Source organism: Triturus cristatus, chromosome 3_2, assembly GCF_964204655.1.
Source record: "Triturus cristatus chromosome 3_2, aTriCri1.1, whole genome shotgun sequence".
In the NCBI taxonomy this organism is placed as follows: Eukaryota; Metazoa; Chordata; class Amphibia; order Caudata; family Salamandridae; genus Triturus; species Triturus cristatus.
This window is the reverse complement of record NC_140584.1, coordinates 952,687,611-952,701,887: the sequence shown is the minus strand read 5'-3', so window position 1 is coordinate 952,701,887 and position 14,277 is coordinate 952,687,611. Positions and strand designations below refer to the sequence as shown.

At 43.3% G+C, this 14,277-nt stretch overlaps 1 pseudogene; it reads right to left on the bottom strand.

Moving 5' to 3' along the window:
• Positions 1-12,904: 12,904 nt before the first annotated feature.
• Positions 12,905-14,017, bottom strand: LOC146858868 (uncharacterized; annotated as a pseudogene).
• Between the last annotated feature and the right edge of the window lie 260 nt (positions 14,018-14,277).

Sequence of the window (14,277 nt, the reverse complement as noted above, 5' to 3'; positions counted from 1 at the left end):
TCAGGATGGGTGGCTTCTGTGGCATTTAGACATAGTCACAAGGGCGTGACCAGTAAATAAATAAGTATAATAATCGCCGAGAATGCATGGGTAGCACGTGTAAGCTATTTTAGGGAGATGAACTGTGTTGTTACCAGTGTGTTCTCATGACTACTTATGAAGCCTGATTCTGCGCTTTAAAATTCTATTGCTCACAGTATTTTACTTTTTGTATTTTTTCTGCAGTTTTATGGTGTGTTTTTTAACTTTCAAATTTTAATTCTTAATCCATCGCATTTTTGGCGAAGTTTTTGGAGCATTTTTATTAGGGGGGCAATACATACGAGTTTTGTCTGGTATCATAGAGTGGTAATAAGGGCAGACGTTTCAGGGATTGTGGCCCCAACTCTTGGATTGCCATTATTGTGTCATTAAGGTGTCGATTCAAACCGCCATTTTGGTTAGCGGTCTAGTTGAAGGATTCTGGTGACTACCGATTATTTAAACCAGGAGCGTCTGCGTATCTTTAGGCTGTTTTATGAAGATCAACCGTGTTGTTGTTGTTATAATGAACTTTAGAAAAGTATCTCTCACAAGTACTTTACCTTTTCATAATATTAATGTAGTTTTATGGTGTGTTTCTTAACTTTGAAATGTTAACTATTGATCCATCGTTGTACAGTGAGGTTTTGGAGTATGTTAGCAGGAAAGAGGGGACTACTTAAGAGTCTTGGGCAGGCCATCAAAAAGTGGTAATAAAGGCAGATGTTTCAATCAGCGCAACCCCAACTCTCTGATTGCCATTATTGTTCCATTGGAGTGTGCCATCTAGAACCGCCATTTTTGTTAGTGGTCTAGTTGAAGGATACAGATGACTACCGGTTATTTAAACAGCCCACAGATGAGTCCTCACCAGCGAATCACCAAGGGCAATCTGTAGGTGCCCGTTCACACCTGGATCACAACCACCACCCAGAAATGCTGCCCACAGTGAAATAGTTCTGTAAGTAACTGGCATAGTAGTTATGATCCAGCCCTTTTGTGTTGTCTTTCTCTGTGTAATGGGACTTTTCAAGAATCAGCAACGCAAGTATTAGCTGATCTTGGGTGTTAACGCTCTTTCTGTGTAATTTGTGCAAGGTCCCTTTGGCTCATCTAATTCAGTCTTCTAGCGTTTCCTTTCTCATGTATGCTGATGATACACGCATTCTTTTTATGTTTAAGGGAGATCTTAGTCAATGTGCTCTCACCTTAGCCAACTGCCTGTCAGCAGTTTATAACTGCGTGTATTATCATCAACTGATATTAAATAGTGAGAAAACAGACATTCTACTCCCCTTTTTCGATGCGTAACTTTCTGGGATCTTGCTTTCTGGCCATCATTCTTGGGTCAAACATTTAGTAGTAAATTTGATACAGGTCTTATGCTAAATAATCAGATAAATGCAGCGGTCAGTTCTTGATATTTTCAACTCTTTTTTTAACCAAACTTTCCACCGCTTTTGGTCTACACACAGCATGCAGATCTAAGATTAATTTATCACCGCAATATTGAACTATTGCGATGCAGTTTTTCTCGAGTTACCTGATAGGTCAATAAAGAAATTGCAGTTAGTCCAAAAATCAGCTGCAAGATTAATCCTGAATTCAAAGATATCAGACTCAGTATCTACTGCACTTGCTTTCCCTTCACTGTTAACCAGTAAGAAAACATATTCTTATCCCTTTATCTCATCCATAATGGTATTTATGATGTCTGCTTTACTCCTCTAGCCTAACATTTTCACCTGTATCATCCTAAATGCTTTCCTAATTCTAATACACAAATTTAAGCTCAAAACCATTAGTGGTTATTCATTCTTGATAGCTGCTGAGAAACACTGGAACGTGCTTCTGTCTGACTTAAGAAGGATTACATCGCTTTCTAAGTCGAGGAAGGCCCGGAAAAGTGTCTATTTCCAGTTATGATTAAAGCACCGCCTGGTTAATATCTTATATCTATCCTTTTGTCACCCAGAGGTTTTCTGTTGTACCACGATATCTTTTGGTGTAGGATTCACTTAAAAAATACTATAAATAATAAATAAATAAAATAAGTGACACAAGCAAAGTCTGCTCATACAACCTCAGTCTCCAATTTCTAGCCGCTCACTAAGGCAGCCATGAACTAGGATGCCACTTACACCTAGTATATTGAATAATGAAGTTAGGCATGGTGCAGACATGCCGGGTTCCACCCACTTCACAGTGACAACCATTTATTGTTATTTTTTCCCACAGATATGAACAGCCTGGTACATTCCACAAGCAGTCTGTAAATTTCTGGTAGCTGAACTATTGAGACTTACTTTCAAATGATCTTTGCACAGATCGGGGGCAACAATTAAAGACCATAAACAAGGTTACCTTCCATCCAATAGGGCTCTCGTTTCACTTTGCATTCCCTCAGTTGTATTTCTTGTCATCATTGATGCATATTCTCTTTAACATGAAGGTCCATTGTAAAGAGTACCCTGCAGAATTGCCCGTCTTACCTGAGAGGAATGAATCATATTTGCCTGGTTTTGAAATGTAACAGCAGCCAAGGCTAGAAATTGGGATTTTACTGCAAGAGGTTCTGCTCTACAATGCTCCACGGATCCTGGCATACATGTGGAACCCTGTGAAATGCAAGAGGCATATTATACCTGTTTTATGCTCACCTTTTTAATTTTATCCTTACTGCTTTTGGGCTTTTCAACTAATGTCAGAAGAGCTGGAATATTTAAGCCAGAAGCCCAGATAACCCTGCAGGCCATGGGCATCGAGATTGTCCAAAAAAAGGAATTATAAGTCATACTTGACTTGCAATTCGCATACACAATTGAATATTATTGTAACTCATGAAACCAAATAGGATTTAAACACCCTCCAGCTAGCTTATGCACCACTAGCACTGACCTACCATTGTTACTGAGTATGTCCCTTATGACTATCACTAACTGTCCTTGTCAATGACCATGCCAGACTATCAGCAGGCTGTAGACCTCTGAAGGTAATGCCCAAACTGGTTACAACTCAAATAAAGAAGAGCTTGTGCGTTTCAAGGCACAGTAGGAAAATGTCAAGGATATCCCAGCACTGCAAGGAAAACAGGTTATGACAATGACCACAAAATGTTGACTGAATTCAAAGGTTTTGGGGAAAACAATGTCTTGTTTTGAAGCTTTTTTAGTTAGGCTTCTTGTTAAGTACTTCTTTTATACGAAAAGATGATCTTGCAATGTGTGGAGGTTTTCAGCAATACAGATGTTCCACAGAATTTTCTGCAAATATGTTTTTTCTTTTTTCTTCCAGCAAAACCTATCTTTGATGACTTTTCCCACATGATTTTTTAAGTAACGATTGTAAATTCAATTTCCTTGTTTTCATAGAATTTCACAAAATTTGCAAAAGTGAAGTCCCACAGTTTCACACACCACACCAGTGTCAGAACAGTTTTAAAATACGCTACCGATGACTTCAAATTGCTGTTTTGCATATTTTGGTACACAAATCTTTATGTGTGTGTTTCACAAGAACAAGGGAACCCAGGCAATCAGTCAGGGACCTTGGGTACAAGTATTTAACACAGGAACAATGGTCCATCACAACAAATAATTATCTCTGTAATTCACATAGAGATACAAGAAGTGTATGATCATATTTCAAAAAAAATGTATATAATAAATTATTTTGCAAATCACCAAAAACGACATACAAGTGGGACAATTTACAACAAAAAATTAGAGTTTAACATAGTCAGGTATTTGTATATAGTAGCCAAGAAACGATTTAGTGATAGGATCACAAACGCAATAGCAAAAATAAAATTGTGTCAGAGTGCTGGAAGTCGACAGTGTTTCAATCCCTTAGCAAAATAATGGGATCATCATCAGGACATTACAATTAATGCCTAAGAATGCCAAGGTGAAAGGATCCTCGCCCAGAATCCGAAGGGAACCTGGTCGCAATAATATGCAGTAGAAGCCGTATATGATAGTCACACAGGATTCCTGGTAATGTTTGAAGGTGATCGGCGATATGGGGTCCCGGAGGACCAGAATTCTGCTATGATGAATCTTTAAAGCACAAGGGAATTTTCCTTCAAATACAGAAGAATTTCACCAAACTTCTTATTATACAAAACCTCAATATTTCACTATTTCAAGGGCAGATTTTTTTTAAATTTCACCCAGTAACTTCAGTAGAATCAAAAATGTGCACACTCCTGATTGAGTGGTCCAATCATCAAGAGGCATTATGACAAAGGTATATACAATGTGTGCCACTGGCAGACTCCAGGCGTTTGCGGAATAGCTGGTGTACAGACACTGGAACACTGAACTCAAGAGATAATATGTTTTTGTGGACTTCATGTTAACTACAGAGTACTTACTCATTCTATACCACAAGACTTGTTGTGTCCAGATCTCTCTAATTTTAATCTGACCAGACCTCTGGGTTCTCATTGCTATTCCAGCCACATATGTGTTTAGCTTCATATATGATACTTACTTTTACCTCTTCTTTAGCTTAGATCTAATTTTACCATTTTTGAAGAGACCCAAAGGCCTGTTATAGATCTTCATAAAGCACTTCCATCTCTATTTAGCATGAAACACTTAAGGGGTCATTTATAGACTGGTTATAACAGAGTGTCTGCCAAAAATGGGAAGATGTTCAACCTGCCAACCACCTTGTTCCCTTGTCTTATTTAGCAGTAGGAAAAGCGATGTGTTTTGGAAACACCTTCACCAGCACACAACCACTTGCTGACAAGGACTCATAAGTCGTGCTCTTTTCTTGTGTGCAATCTAATGCAATGCCAGCAGTACCCAGGACATCATTAATGGGGGCTGGCAAAATAAACAATGACACCCACACTTTGGTAGAAAATTCCAAGCACGTCTGGGACACTGATTTTTTTCCCCTGTGGGAAACAAAACAAGCATTGGTCAAGCCAATAGGTTTCAACTATGGGGGAGCTACTGGCTTTGTCAATTTCTTTCAGCCATGCTGTACATAAGCGCTGCAGTTGTATGATGTTACAACGCATGCTTTTACCCCGCATGCCGTTACAACACACTTTTTTACTCCGACTTGCTGTCGGGGGTGTGCTGGAGTTTGGAATAGTATAATTTACTATTCCAACTCCAGTCTGTGCAACAGTAGGGAAGAAGTTGGAGTTAAATCCAACACCTTATACCCCTAAAGCAAGCCATTTTCGTTGTAATGGTATGCGGGATAAAAGCATGCGTTGTAACGGTTGTTTGCCAAGCGCTGCTGCTGTGCAGCATGGCTGAAAGTTAGAAAAAAAAGAGCTATATTCAGCCAGTGCTTAGTGCGAGTGGCAGTGACTTGTATGGATTATTGTTCGCCTTCACAAAAAAACTGTTTAATTATCTTACTTTCGATCGGAAGCTCTCTGTGTTGGACATGCATGAAGACAGCGCCAAAAAGGCCATACAGAGCAGCCCCATCTGCATCTCTGTGGTATCTTGAAACCCATTGGTGCAACTGTTGGACACTTTTTTTCTGGCGAGATGGGAGGGGGCAAGCTCCGATGGGGGAGAGGGTGCAGTGTGGATGGGACCAAGCAACAATTGGGGTGGGCTGGAGTGGATTGGACAAATAATAACACAGGAGCAGGATGGGAGGCAGGACCAGCAACAATGCGGGCATGGAGAGGAAGAAAGGGAGTGCAAATATAAGGAAAAAGTACCTCTGAAAGTGGTGGGCAGAAGAAGGACACTGGGCAAGGGAAGCAGTAATTTGGCTATGCTCTAGGATAGGGGCAAACACATGAAGAGGAAGTGAGGCTGGCACTCACTGACAAAAGTGAAGTAAGGAAAGGAAAGGGACAACTAAGTCAATCAATGGTAAGCAATGGGTGGGCTCAAAACTCCTGCAAGTAAACAAATTGTCTTGCAAGCTATATCACATGAGTTTACTCACCCAAGACCTAAAGTATAGGGTCTAGAGAAGGGGGTGAATGAGAGGGGCGAACTATTAAAGAGGCGAAGATGCCTGCCAATCATACTGTAGGGCATAAAGGAACAGACAGTGCCCCCAAACATTTAAGGGTTCTAAGGTGAAGGCAGGAGAATGCTTAAGGATGGGGTGGCAATGTGTCCTGAGTGAGTGAAAACAAGCTTCACCACACAGCCCTTACCACACATGATCTTTACCACACAAGTAAGTACCAGGCAAGTAAGGATTTTGTACCTTTACCACGCAGTACTTTATCACACAGGTAAGTATATATTTTTTAAAGTGCTCAAGGTATACATCGACATCATATTCATCCATCCTAACGTCCCCCCTCTAGTTGAATCTTCAACTACTTTATCCTCTTCATATGTCATGACTGTTACATTATTCGAAACTGTGTGTCTTATCTATAGTGTCTGTTGCTCTTTCCCTAGCTACATGCATACTATCCAATTGGAGTACTGACTTTTAACAGAAGGAAACCCCGTTTGAGGAAACCACACAACAGAAATACAGCAACAAAAACTGGAATTAGTGACATGAATAGCTTGGAAACGCAAAGGGGATCCAAAAAAACAATATTATGCAATCAGTCCCACCCAGGGGCACATCCCTCCTTCTTCATGTCAGCTTGTAGACGATACAGTTCTCAGATGGCAAAAGCTAATGTTCCATTGTCCATATTGTTTCCAGAGATGAAAGTACAACAGGAAACACCAGTCTTGGCACACACTCCATCCTCCATAGCGGTCATCAAGTCCAATACATACTGATGTTGAATCAGCATAAGGCGGACGGCTCTCAGTTCTTCCTTTATAGTGTTTAGGCTGAGCTCAGAATCGTTGATCATCTTCAGCATCTTCCACCTGGTTATCTGTAACTTGCGGGCGTTCACCTTTGGTTTCCTGATGAACAAGGGTATCGACCCTCCTGTGTTTACTTGGATCTCTGTAAACCCTTATTCTGGAATGTCCTTGTACTGAGCCCAGCCCAAAAAAATAGTAGTTTGTCTTCTTCAAGCCTGATGCAAGAGTTGTTTTCTTCTGTAACAGATGTTGAGACAACTCAGACAGATCTTCTCCAGGGATGACCAGTGCTGGGGTGTGTATGGTCATGAGGGTGCAGAGGCCCCGCCATCTGGGTACAGCTGGTTATAGGCAAAGTCACTGCTTTGCCAGTAGATATCCATCAACGTGGAGGTGGCCCAATGCAGGTCCAGTCTATGCAGTATCACGCCCCAGTTTTTTATTGTTACAGAGTGGTATGGTTCCTTTCTCTCTGAAACACATCTAATACAGTGTACTTTCCATCCAACTAGGGGTTGTCCCTACACCTCCAATCATGTGTAACTATTGATCTCCGTGTCCCAGACTTCCTGTCACAGGGCGTCTATACTGGCGTTGGACCCCCTCCCATGAGACTCATTTTCCCTAGAGTGATCAAGGTGAGCGGCCCTGCACTGGAATTCCATGTCTGGGGTCCACTTGCCTTTAAATAAGGTGGCCCAAAAGACTTTAAGGGCCTCCCTGGGACAGCAGACATAAGAGGCAAGAGTGGATGTATTTGTGCACTGGTGCTGTTGTCTTGCTACCTCCAGGAACCCCCTTCTCTACGAAGTCTCGGGGCCAAACAGTGTCCTCCCCTATGGTGCCCCTTCTGCGCATCCTGTCTAACTCAGTTTGGATGTCGCTAGAATCGGTGAAAAGGTACAGTGCTGTAGGGTTGGTCTCATACTGAGTGATGTTTGCTATTGTAGTATGGGGTTCTATTCTATTGAATCTAGGCCCTGATCCCACATAAGTACAGATGGATGAGGAATTTTGCTCTCTCAGGAGCTATCTCCTGTCTGATATCCCATGCCTGTCTGCACCGACGGCATGGGATATCAGTGAACAAATGTAACATGACCTGTTCGTGGTTTGAGTGCTCACGGTGGTCAGGTGTTGGTACCAGGTGTTGTGTAAGAGTGGGCTATGTAGTGCTTGAGGAATTCTAGTGTTAGGTTCAGTATAGGTGTACGTGAGGGGAGCGAGGTTCCTGCACATCTGTTGCAAGAATGTAGAAGTAGAGATTATGAGATTAAGGCATACGTCTATCTCTGGAGGGGCACGAGAGGACTCTGGCTAAATAGAGTATATACAAAAACACATAATGTAGGCTGTAGGACCATCTTCAGGGAAGATGTCTGTCGTCTGGGTGCCCAGAGGGATCTTGTCTTGGTGCAGTAAAAAAAATGTCTCTTTAAAAAATGGTTGTAAAGTCAAATTATAGTCTGTGGTACTTGAGTGGGTAGCCTTGTGAAATTCCTTTTGAAAGCTTTGATCGACGGGGTGGTGGACCTTGGCAATGATGGTGCACATGCAGCTCGATCACAGACATGCAGGTTAAGAGCTGTGCCTTGTAAGTTAGCTTGGAAAAAACACAACGTTAGGCATTTTACTGTGATCAAATTTCCCTAATGGGGTACAGGAAGAAGGTGCTAGGATTTTCGGGAATGGTGAGTTTTAAGCTGACTCTAGTGCTGTTTGTATTTTGGTTCCCCCTCTCCGTGCTACGGTGGGGACAGTGCTCTTCTTCTGTGGGCTGCTCCGTTTTAAAGGTGTGGTGTTTTAATTAGTGAAAAGATGTTCTTTTGACCTGCATGTGCTGCATGCAATTGTGAAGCAAAAGGGGATGTTTGATTTTTAGGCCAATGTTTTAGTTGATAAGTGCGTCTCAGCACATGGTGTGGAACACGGTTTTCTCTAATTGGGTTGAGTTGCCGGGTTAGGCCCTTCTTCTGGAAGGGTTGAGAGTTTTGAGCTGTTTTTAGGCTTACTTGTCCGGATTGCGGTGGGCGTTTACCTATGGTCTGGTCGTTGCTAATTTTAACAAGTGATACCGGAGGTGGCCGGAGGGTTGTTCATGGAACCACCATAAGGACCTGCAGGGAAATGGATGGAACTTTGTTTGTCCACTGCGCTTTTCTATGAGAGTTTGGGGTTCTCGTTGTGGACTTTGTGTGCTCGGCCTTATGTGGGTAATGCTAATGAACTCAATGGATTTTCCCTATGGACTTTGGTCGTGTGAATTTGGTTTCTTTGGAGTTTTGAGGACATTATTGCCCTACGCATGTTGAGGAACCTTGATGCCAATGCCAGCGTTTGCTTCATTTTGGAACTAAAGGAGAGCCACCATTTGGTGGTAAACCCTGAGGTGGGCAAGACTGGGCGTGGTCAGCTAACCCAGCACTGGGAGACCAACAGCAGTGGGAGCTCCCGGCCCCCAGCGGGCACCCGGATGGTAAACTCTAGTGTGGATTCCCGGTAGACATAGCATGGCCATCCAAAAAGGCTGGCTGTGAAGACAGGTAAGGAAATATGAGTAGGAGCAGTATGAAAGGGATAGGTCATTCCGGGCGATAGGGGGATGGGTTTGGACTTACGGCGTGCTTGATTATGCTATGGCATTGCCACCCCAGAGTCACCCCAGCCTGCCGCAGTTGTGGGCCCGGTCCCTATAGGACTGAGGTCCCTACCTGTTGTAGCAGTTGCCCTGTATTCGGCCAACTGCCTGCCTCTGTGGCGGCGGGGTGGCTGTAGCCTGATTACCTTGTAGCTGATTGTGCAATGCATTTATACTGTTTTGAGCTTGGTTTTGGGGGTGGATGCTCTGTGGGGGATGTCCTGGTACTATTCCATTCTGATAATGGTACAGTTTTAGATGGCACCGGTTACTCATGTGGCCCATTCGGTGACAGTAGTGGCACTCTAGGAGGCTGGTTTGGACCCAGCTTCCCTGACCTCAGCTGCTAGGACTGGGCAGATACCCACTTGGGTCTGCAGGCAGAGCTCCCCTTGAGACTGGTGCCATCTGGATGTTCGCAGATCTTTTTCAACTTATGTTGGACCAGTTTGGCGGTGTCTATCTGGGCCTACTCCTGTTTTACCCTGTCCTTCTCCTGTCTTTTCCGGTAATAGTGCAGTATGTATTCTATTGCATTGTATTGTTTTTGCATTTATATAGAGCTTACTATCCCTGACGAGGTGTCGAAGCGCTTTTAGGGCAAGTAGCACGCTACTCTAGAACCCGTAAAGGATTAGTGGTGAATTATTATAGTGAAAATATGAAAGTAATTTGAGTGGTGGATATGTTAGTCAGTTATTTAGATTGAGAAGAATAGTGGAGTGATAGAAGCGGGAAAAAGGTTTGCATTTACATAGCGATTGCTACCCTTGAGGGGGTGTTGAAGTACTTTTTCGGAGAAAATAAATTTGCGTGGTGGACAAGTTAGTCAGTTATTTGGATTGAGAAGGATAGTGCAGGGCAGAGAAGGGAAAAGGGTTTGAATTTAAATAGCAAGCTACCCCTGATGGGGGGTTGAAGTGTTTTTTTTTCAGCGAGTTGCACGCTACTCTGGAACCCGTACAGTGTTAGTGGTAAATTAGTATAGGATAGGATAGGATAATATTTATAAAGCAAGCTTATACCCGAGGGTGTCAAGGTGCTGAGAGGACGGGGGAGGAGGGAGAAGTGCCAACATCCAGCTCAGAAGCAAATAGCTAAGTTTTCAAAAGTTTTCTGAGGTGAATAGTGAAATATGAAAGTAATTTGAGTGGGGCATCTGCTAGTCAGTTATTTGGATTGAGAAGGATAGCAAAAGGGTAGAAGAGGTAAACAGGTTTGCAATTGCATAGCGCTTGCTACCCCTGATGAGGTGCTGAAGTGTTTTTTCAGCGAGTAGCACGCTACTCCGGAACACGTAAAGGATGAGTGGTGAATTAGTATAGTGAAAATATATATATGGGTCTGTATTTCCCACCAAGGTTTGGTGTCTAGTCCTACTACACCATCTAACCCGGCCTGGATCTCAGTGGGTAGTCCCTTTTTGAGGATGTTGTAAAAAAATACAACCTAGAGACCCATGTCAGTCATGTGCTGTCCTGTCTCTTGCCCCCATCATTCTCTCATTCTATCTAGGAATTCAGTCACGGTCTCCCCAGGATTCATGCTGCCTGCTATTAGTCCTCCTATGTCTGGGCGGTCAGGGAACGTCTCCCTCAAGGTACTCCAGATCTGGTGTCTGAATGAGTTAAATGCAGCCCCGTGATGCTCGGTGTTGATAAGCATGACTGTGGGGATGCGGGCTCTGGAGAACTCCATGGCGGTGTACTCCCCGATGAGGCTTCTGAGCAGACTTTTGATGTCACCTATAGCTAAGTTTATACCCACTGTGTTCTTTTCAAAGCATGAGATCGATTTTCCTGCCCGTCCATCAATGGAGGCAGTTTGTTCTGTTGCAGGGATTCTGCTTATGCGCAGAACTATGCGCAGGAACCCAGGCCCTCAGTGAATTGCGGTGTACCAAAAACTCACCTCAGAACCCAGAACCCCTATCCGGCCAGCATCAGGGTTCCATTCGTTATCCGAGATTTAGCTCGGCGGTCCCAATGTATAAACAACCCAGAACAAGCGACTTAGTATATTTCTCAGGAATGGTGGGAATCAGAAACACCTTTTCGGAATTATTCTCGTACCAGTCCACAACAGAATAAACAGAGACACTGGAAAAGTTTCAAGAGTTTATTTTATGAACCTCGTGTCCTTATATGCAGCAGTTTGGCCAACATTAGCAGACAAACAATTAAAATCAAAACCATCAGCATAGTTACAATACCATAGAAAATGAAAGGAGCAATCATAATAAAATGACAGTGGCTCTATGCCACCTTCCTTTCTCTAACACACTAATAGTATTATTAGACTAATAAAAGGTCTCTAGGCTTGAATGGGGAACCCCATACCGTATAGATCAGCTCAGAGAATTCACATCACAGGATCAGCTATGCTCTGCTCCAAGGAACGCTCTTCTTCCGAATGTGTTGAAAAACATGCAACACTGCAATATTAAAAGCATTCGACTTTCAGGTATTTGCAGGTGCGTGCGTGATATGGCTAAACTAGTGGGCCGATCAACCTGAACTCAACAACATGCACCGTCTAGCGATCCAGACTGTTTCTGTTACACTGTGTACAGACCAAGGTCGCTATTCACTGTTTAAGATGTTAACAACAGACAGTTCTCATGTGAAGCAAAGTCGAATAAGCATTTCTCAATTCTAATAACATGTGACTACAGTGTCGGGTGCAAAAGCAGCAAAAGCGGCAAGATGGCTTTCTAACATCTAACGCGGTTATGCTAACTTAGCGTTGTACATAGCTAGATAACGATCATTACTACACCCCCCCATGATCGGACCACTAACCACTAGGGGCGCACTAGCAAGATAGAACGGAACCAAGGGCATGAACTATAAGTCCATATAAGGGAAGTGAAAAAGTTCGAAGAAAAAAATCCATGGAAAAAGTTAAAACGTAGAGAGAAAAAAAACCATGTAGTTAACTAAAAATCGATGATGGACTGAGGACCGAGAGGAAGTTCAAAAGTCAATCCATCAAAGTGTATGCACAATACGTTGCTACTGCTTCCAACAGGAAATCATTGGAACGTTACGCAAAAGTATCTGCCATCCAGTTCAGGACGGGGAAAGAACAGACATGTTCTTCAACCACCGGAGCCTCCAGCACCTGGCGAGGACAACCGGGGTGCACCTCAAGGTAACTGTTCGTCAAGAAGTCAATCGCCGCCGCTTCGATGTCCCAATTACCAAGAACTCCATGCGCTGCAGCACAGGCCATAATCCCGACACCAGAACAGTCCAACTCGTGGGCCACTAAGGGGCTCATAAACCGAACATAATCCGGATCAGGAGACACCGGGTTTGACAGACACAAATCCAGAGCCCATTGGAACGGACAATCTAGGCAATGAAAGACAGGCTGCACACAAATAAAGTAGGCAAACCGAAAGGACAATCCATAGGCTGCGCTTAGAGTCGCCAGCGGTAAGGCATCATAGAAATCAAACATCTGGTTACGAAGATGGTGCAGCCGGTACATGTTGTCGTGCCACGCAAGTTGTGCATCCATAGCGCAAGGCACAGATCAACAATAGTATTCCAGCCACGAGGGCAAGAAGTAAAGGCAGACCTCCGAAGACACTGGAAAAAATAGAATGAAAAAAGGCCGGGATCACTCCGAAAATAGTTTGAAAAGAGGTCACGAGGCCGGAGCCCACGATTTAAAAAAAATGAGCTATGCCACTTGTGGATGAGGCATTAAAGATAGTATTAATCAAGGTCCCAAAATGGAGTGGGAGATAAGTATTCAAAAGCGCTTGCACCTCAGTGCGCGTGTTAGCTACGTGAAGGACAAATGTTTCCCGGGACGAAGTTAAAGCGACTTCTTTCTGAGACAATAGAGCCCTTATTCTGCTCATCTTGTTGAACTCTGCTTTCAAGGTTGGAATCGAAGGCCATATGGATACATCCAGCTGGCCATGCGGGGGTGGGAAAAGGACGTTATTACAGCAAACTACCCTCTGTGATACAGTCACGATGTAGGGAATTCCTACCAGCATCCCACAGCAAGCTTCATTATTTAACAGCATATAACTACCATTAGCAAGCAGCGTGAAAGATGGAGTAATAACAGGCACCGGAATCCCTTTCAGGACGCAAGCTAGATTAGGGGAATGGACATTACATGCACCATGCAATTGAACGTGCCTACACACAACAGAGTGATCCGGTGCGGAAGTGCACTCTTCACCTTTCAAGTAAACCTCCTTGCCGTCCCTCACACACCTGTATGTGAAAGGGAGCGGCCAGACTTCATGCAGAAAGGCAGTACCCAACTGTTCGTACCTGCCCAAAGCATAATGTTTCATGCACAAACTAAACTTGAACAGGGGAAACGGTAAAGTGTTCAACCCATGTACTAGCCACACGGCATAATTCAATTCAGCAACAGAGAAAGGCAAAGGTTCTAATTTTTCAATGTGCAGCAATGAATATGTAGCATCTTTCATGGACATGAATTGCTGTTTCGCAGTTAAGTTAAAGGGAAGGAATAAAGATGAAGTATTCATGTAATCCCAAGGGACTTTCCCTGCCTTCAACGTTTGCAATGTCCATGCAAACTGCATAATAGACCGCAATTGGTTCTGACCATGATACAATACAGACAAATCATCCTGCACAATGTCTACTACAGATGAAACAATATTATCTAAAGTATAGATTCTGGAAGACAGGGTGTTAATGCTATTATCTATAACAGCCAATACTTTTTCCATATTGGCTTGATCAATTGCACGCAATCTGGAAGCAGCCTCAATCTGGGACAACTTCCAAATTTCGTTATAAACAGCATACACCCATCGCTTGGGTCTGCCAACAGCAGGAC